Genomic DNA, 7,709 nt, shown 5'->3' with positions numbered 1-7,709 from the left:
GGCCCTTGAAATTTTTACCACCCTTTATATGCAGCTATAAGTTCGGCCAGACCGAATCTTAACATAAATACCCACCACCATGAATCAAATATATCAGTTACCTTTGAAAACTCTTCTTCGTAGCGTGTTACTTGATAATATATTGCGGGTTACATGATAATGCATAGAATGATAAAATATAGGAATGATTAAATAATGTCCTGATTTGAAATCTAAAATCTATAGATTTTGAAATTTTAATTTCAGTTTCAAGCAACTTTCATGATGGATTTCATGCGCCTTCTATACCCTCAAGGAGTGAAATCGGTCTATATGGAGGCCTTACCAAATGGAGTGAATTAAACTAAAAAACCTAGTTGTGGTTCTGAAAAACCTACATAATTTAGACCTCAAATCGGTGGGCGGGTTTATATCAAAATCTATACCGATACACAATTTATTCGGAACACCTATTTATGACGCCCAAAAACCTCTAGATTTCAAATTTCAAGCAAATTGAAGAAAAACTACGGTTTCTAGAAGCTAGAGAAGTAAAATCGGGAGATCGGGCTATATGGGGGCTATAGCAAACCATAGACCGATACACACCATATTCGGCACACCTGTTTGTGGACCTAACATACCTTTAGATTTCTAGTAAAGCAAAATCAGGAGATCGGTCTATATGGGGGCCATTTTCCACCCACCTATTTGTGGTTCTAAAATACCTCTAGATTTGGAATTTTAGGCAAATCGGATAGAAAATAAGATTTCTAGAAGCCCAAGACCCAAAATCAGGGGGGGGGGGTGGGTTTATATGGGGGCTATACCAAAACATGAACCGATACACCTCATTTTCGGTCCTAAAATAACTTTTTTTGGTCCTAAAATAACTATAGATTTCCAATTTGAAGAAAATCGGATTGAAAATACGGTAAAATTGGGAGATCGGAGTATATGGGGGCTATACCAGGACATAAACCGATAGGCACCATTTTCGGTACACCTATTTTTGGTACTAAAATACCTCTAGATTTGGAATAATGCATAGAATGATAAAATATAGGAATGATTAAATAATGTCCTGATTTGAAATCTAAAATCTATAGATTTTGAAATTTTAATTTCAGTTTCAAGCAACTTTCATGATGGATTTCATGCGCCTTCTATACCCTCAAGGAGTGAAATCGGTCTATATGGAGGCCTTACCAAATGGAGTGAATAAAACTAAAAAACCTAGTTGTGGTTCTGAAAAACCTACATAATTTAGACCTCAAATCGGTGGGCGGGTTTATATCAAAATCTATACCGAAAATCTATACCGAAAATCTATACCGATACACAATTTATTCGGAACACCTATTTATGACGCCCAAAAACCTCTAGATTTCAAATTTCAAGCAAATTGAAGAAAAACTACGGTTTCTAGAAGCTAGAGAAGTAAAATCGGGAGATCGGGCTATATGGGGGCTATAGCAAACCATAGACCGATACACACCATATTCGGCACACCTGTTTGTGGACCTAACATACCTTTAGATTTCTAGTAAAGCAAAATCAGGAGATCGGTCTATATGGGGGCCATTTTCCACCCACCTATTTGTGGTTCTAAAATACCTCTAGATTTGGAATTTTAGGCAAATCGGATAGAAAATAAGATTTCTAGAAGCCCAAGACCCAAAATCAGGGGGGGGGGGGGGTGGGTTTATATGGGGGCTATACCAAAACATGAACCGATACACCTCATTTTCGGTCCTAAAATAACTTTTTTTGGTCCTAAAATAACTATAGATTTCCAATTTGAAGAAAATCGGATTGAAAATACGGTAAAATTGGGAGATCGGAGTATATGGGGGCTATACCAGGACATAAACCGATAGGCACCATTTTCGGTACACCTATTTTTGGTACTAAAATACCTCTAGATTTGGAATAATGCATAGAATGATAAAATATAGGAATGATTAAATAATGTCCTGATTTGAAATCTAAAATCTATAGATTTTGAAATTTTAATTTCAGTTTCAAGCAACTTTCATGATGGATTTCATGCGCCTTCTATACCCTCAAGGAGTGAAATCGGTCTATATGGAGGCCTTACCAAATGGAGTGAATAAAACTAAAAAACCTAGTTGTGGTTCTGAAAAACCTACATAATTTAGACCTCAAATCGGTGGGCGGGTTTATATCAAAATCTATACCGAAAATCTATACCGAAAATCTATACCGATACACAATTTATTCGGAACACCTATTTATGACGCCCAAAAACCTCTAGATTTCAAATTTCAAGCAAATTGAAGAAAAACTACGGTTTCTAGAAGCTAGAGAAGTAAAATCGGGAGATCGGGCTATATGGGGGCTATAGCAAACCATAGACCGATACACACCATATTCGGCACACCTGTTTGTGGACCTAACATACCTTTAGATTTCTAGTAAAGCAAAATCAGGAGATCGGTCTATATGGGGGCCATTTTCCACCCACCTATTTGTGGTTCTAAAATACCTCTAGATTTGGAATTTTAGGCAAATCGGATAGAAAATAAGATTTCTAGAAGCCCAAGACCCAAAATCAGGGGGGGGGGGGTGGGTTTATATGGGGGCTATACCAAAACATGAACCGATACACCTCATTTTCGGTCCTAAAATAACTTTTTTTGGTCCTAAAATAACTATAGATTTCCAATTTGAAGAAAATCGGATTGAAAATACGGTAAAATTGGGAGATCGGAGTATATGGGGGCTATACCAGGACATAAACCGATAGGCACCATTTTCGGTACACCTATTTTTGGTACTAAAATACCTCTAGATTTGGAATTTTAGGCAAATCGAATAGAAAATAAGGTTTCTAGAAGCCCAAGACCCAAAATCGGGGGGTCGGTTTATATGGGGACTATACCAAAACATGGACCGATATAGTCCATCTTCGAACTTGACCTGCTTGGAGACAAAAAACGAGTTTGTGCAAAAATTAAGCAAGATGCCTTTATTATTGAAGGCTGTAGCGTGATTACAACAGACATACAGACAGACATCGTTATATCGTCTTAGAATTAGGTTAGGTTAGGTTAGGTGGCAGCCCGATGCATCAGGCTCACTTAGACTATTCAGTCCATTGTGATACCACATTGGTGAACTTCTCTTTTATCACTGAGTGCTGCCCGATTCCATGTTAAGCTCAATGACAAGGGACCTCCTTTTTATAGCCGAATCCGAACGGCGTTCCACATTGCAGTGAAACCACTTAGAGAAGCATTGAAACCCTCAGAAATGTCACCTGCATTACTGAGGTGGGATAATCCACCGCTGAAAAACTTTTTGGTGTTCGGTCGAAGCAGGAATCGAACCCACGACCTTGTGTATGCAAGGCGGGCATGCTAACCATTGCACCACGGTGGCTCCCATCGTCTTAGAATTACTCCCTGATCAAGAATATAGTTATAAACTTTATATAGTCGAAAATTGATATTTTGATGTGTTACAAACTTATAATACCCCCATCACCATACTATGGTGGTGGGTAAAGGGTGATACGGTCAAAATTTGGTCTATATAAACTTGACGTATTTCTTTCAATTTTGCATATAAAAAACTTGAACACCCCTCATTTTGAAGGTGTGTGTGTGTAGATTGTTGCTCCTATTTTGATTTTGGAATTCACTCTTCAGTTGTCAAAATGCCGTCCAAGCAAGAAGAGTAGCGTATCAAAATTTTGCTCGCGCATCGCAAAAATCCGAGCTACTCGCACGCAAAGCTGGCAAAATCGCTAAAAGTTGCCGAATCAACCGTTACAAATGTAATTAAAGTGTTTGGGGAACGTTTGTCGACAGCCAGGAAGTCTGGATCGGGGGGAAATCGAAAACCGGAAGCCGCTGAGACGAAAAAGAGAGTTGCCGGTAGTTTCAAGCGAAACCCTAACCTCTCTCTCCGAGATGCCGCAAATAAGCTGGGTGTATCGTCTACAACCGTGCATCGAGCCAAAAAACGAGCTGGACTATCGACTTACAAGAAGGTAGTGACTCCAAATCGCGATGATAAACAAAATACGACGGCCAAAGCGCGATCCCGGAGGCTGACGAAGTTTGACTGCGTGGTAATGGACGACGAAACCTACAAGCAGCTTCCGTGACAGGAGTTTTATACGGCAAAAGGAAGGGGAAAGGTAGCAGATATTTTCAAGCACATAAAACTGTCAAAGTTCGCAAAGAAATATCTGTGGCTTAAAAAGCAGCATTTTTATAGCTTCCGGGACTGTCAACCAAGAAATTTACGTGAAAGAGTGTTTGAATAAAAGTCTGCTGCCTTTCCTGAAGAAACACGGTTGTTCCGTACTGTTTTGGCCGGATTTGGCATCTTGCCATTACGGTAAAAAGGCCATGGAGTGGTACGCCGCCAACAACGTGCAGGTGGTTTCCAAGGACAAGAACCCTCCCAACACGCCAGAGCTCCGCCCAATTGAAAAATACTGGGCTATTGTCAAGCGGAACCTAAAGAAGACCAAAAAAACTGCTAAGGACGAGCAGCAGTTCAAGGCAAACTGGCTTTCTGCGGCGAAGAAGGTGGACAAGGTGGTTCTACAAAATCTGATGGCAGGTGTCAAGCGTGAGGCCCGGCAATTCGGATTTGGAAAAGCGAAAGCCTAACTGAATATTTTTCCTGAATTTTATACTAATTGAACTTGAAAAAGAAATTTAATTTGATTTTTTAAATAAACAATTTCACCGATTTACACGCGTTTTCCCTTGACCAAATTTTGACCGTATCACCCTTTATAAAAATGTGATGTTTTTTTAAATTAAATTATTAAAAATACAAAAAATTTTTGAATCAAACTAAAAACAGTAAGTCGGTAAAGAAAGTAATTGAAAATAGTTGCGTTTTTAATTAAAAAATTAATTGAATTTTGCAAATCAACATCAATTAATTTTTTTATTGTATCAAACAAAAAATTAATTGAAATTTGCTAATGAACTCAATTAACTTTATAATCAAGAATTTTTTTATGCCCAATTAAAACTTTGATTGATACTATCATTTACGTGATTGAAGACATTTCAATTAAAAAATTAATTCGATCAATTAAATTCGTAATTGAATCAGAAATTTTTTTTTTGTGTACCTCGAAAAGATAATGAAAATTCGATAAATGAAATATCTATACTAAATTTAATTTTATTGATCCTAGATTTAAAGTCAGAGAAGCCGCTAAAAATACCTTTATTTTGAAAAAGCCGTATCTTTTGCTCCGAATCAATACCAAAATCCTTAAGGGCAGGTGATTTGAATACAAGTAAACTTTTTTTGAATGTATTGATGTTTTTCTTTGAAATCAAATAATGTTGATAATTTCTTAAATCCCTTCCTTGCCAAGGACGAATGTCTTATTTTTCTACAATTAACAAATCCTCTCACTAAGTCATCTTAACCTCATTATTAAAACTGGGCATCGATCTCATTAAGTCCATAATTGGACATTTTTTTGCATCGATACAGTTCCAATGGATATTCCAAAAACTCCCGATATCTATAACACATACGATAAAAGTGAATGGACCCATCCATCCATCCTTCATTCATTCATTCCCTTGCGGTTTTAGTTAAATAGAACTTGTGTAGGTCGTCATAATGTTATGCTTGTCATTCGACCTTTGGTCATTCTATGTTGTTTGTTCAGAGGATAAGTAGCCGTAGTCCAAGTTTTTCTTCTGTTTTTTTTTTTTTTTGCTTTCTTTAATAACACTGACTTAAAAAAGTGGAACTACCTACACATAAAAAATAGAAATGAAAACATTAAGTGTATTTTAAACAAACATTTTATGTTTATTATTTGTCTATGTATTTTATGTTGTTGTTGCTGTTGTTTTTTTTTCATTCTCCCCATTTTGTGTCCATTGTCAAACAATGGATGAGCCCCAGCCTGACTGGCAGGCAACAGTGCGAGTAGTTGGTACTGTGTGATCCCGGAGGCCATGAAGTAGTTAAAATGCTTTAATGGACTATCTACAGCCAAATGAACGAGAACAAGTCAAGTTTTGTATTTTTTTGTATTTTTTTTTTCTTCGGACTATAATATAAAGAAAGTGAAGAAAAAGTAAAAATGAGGACGAAAATAACACACGCAGCAAAGCAGTGTTTAAAATCCATCCAACCAGGATGCATAATATAAATGCAAATTAAGTATGAACCAAATCTTAAGATAAGAATTTAGAATATGAAGAAATGTGACGATACAACATCACAGTTAACCCAACAGCAATACTGAAGTTTGGTACACTCAAAAAGTATTTGTTGGCAATTACATCGTCATATGCACAACAAAACAAAATAGGAAAATTGTTTGAGTTGAAAGCAGTGCAACAAATTTTCTCAAAATTTTATTTCTATAGAAAATTTTCTCAAAATTTAATTACTATAGAATTTTGTGGAATATCTTATTTCTGTAGAAAATTTTGTCAAAATTTTATTTCTATAAGAAAATTGTCTCAAAATTTTATTTCTATAGAAAATTTTCTCAAAATTTTATGTCTATAGAAAATTTGGTCAAAATTTTATTTCTATAGAAAAAAATTAAAAAAAATATAGAACATTTTCTCAACATTTTATTTCTATATAAAATGTTCTCAAAATTTTCTGAAAATTTTATTTCTACAAAAAATTTTATCAAAATGTTATTTCTATAGAAAATTTTCTCAAATTTTTATTTATATAGAAAATTTTCTCAAAATGTTATTTCTATAGAAAATTTTCCCAAAATTTTATTTCTATAGAAAATGTTCTCAAAACTTTCTGAAAAATTTATTTCTATAGAAAATTTTATCAAAATGTTATTTCTATAAAAAAATTTTCTGAAAATTTTATTTCTATTGAAAATTTTCTGAAAATTTTATTTCTATTGAAAATTTTCTGAAAATGTTATTTCTAATGAAAATTTTCTGAAAATTTTATTCCTATAGACAATTTTCTCAAATTTTGTTTTATAAGAAAATTTTCTCAAAATGTTATATCTATAGAAAATATTCTCAAAATTTAATTACCATAGAATTTTTTTTTAAATATCTTATTTCTATGCAAATATTTTCAAAATTTTATTTCTGTAGAAAATTTTGTCAAAATTTTATTTCTATAGAAAATTGTCTCAAAATTTTATTTCTATAGAAAATTTTCTCATAAAAAAATTAAAAAACATATAGAAAACCTTCTCAAAATTTTATTTCTATAGAAAATGTTTTCAAAAGATTCTGAAAATTTTATTTCTATTGAACATTTTCTCAAATTTTTATTTATATAGAAAATTTTCTCAAAATGTAAAAATTTCATTTCTACAGAAAATTTTGTTAAAATTTTATTTCTATAGAATTTTTATCAAAATTTTATTTCTATAGAAAATTTGTCAAAATTGTATTCCTATAGATAATTTTGTAAACATTTTATTTCTATAGAAAATTTTGTCAAAATTTTATTTCTATAGAAAATGTTCTCAAAATTTTCTGAATATTTATTTCTATTGAAAAATTTTCTTAAAATTTTATTTCTAAGAAAATTTTATCAAAATGTTATTTCTATAAAAATTTTTCTGAAACTTTTATTTCTATTGAAAATTTTCTGAAAATTTTATTTCTATAGAAAATTTTCGAAAAATTTTATTTCTATAGAAAATTTTCGGAAATTTTTATTTATATAAAAAATTTTCTCAAAATGTTATATCTATAGAATTTTTTTTTCAA

This window comes from Haematobia irritans, chromosome 1 (assembly GCF_050003625.1).
Source record: "Haematobia irritans isolate KBUSLIRL chromosome 1, ASM5000362v1, whole genome shotgun sequence".
NCBI classification, from domain to species: Eukaryota; Metazoa; Arthropoda; class Insecta; order Diptera; family Muscidae; genus Haematobia; species Haematobia irritans.
This window is presented reverse-complemented; position numbering follows the sequence as displayed.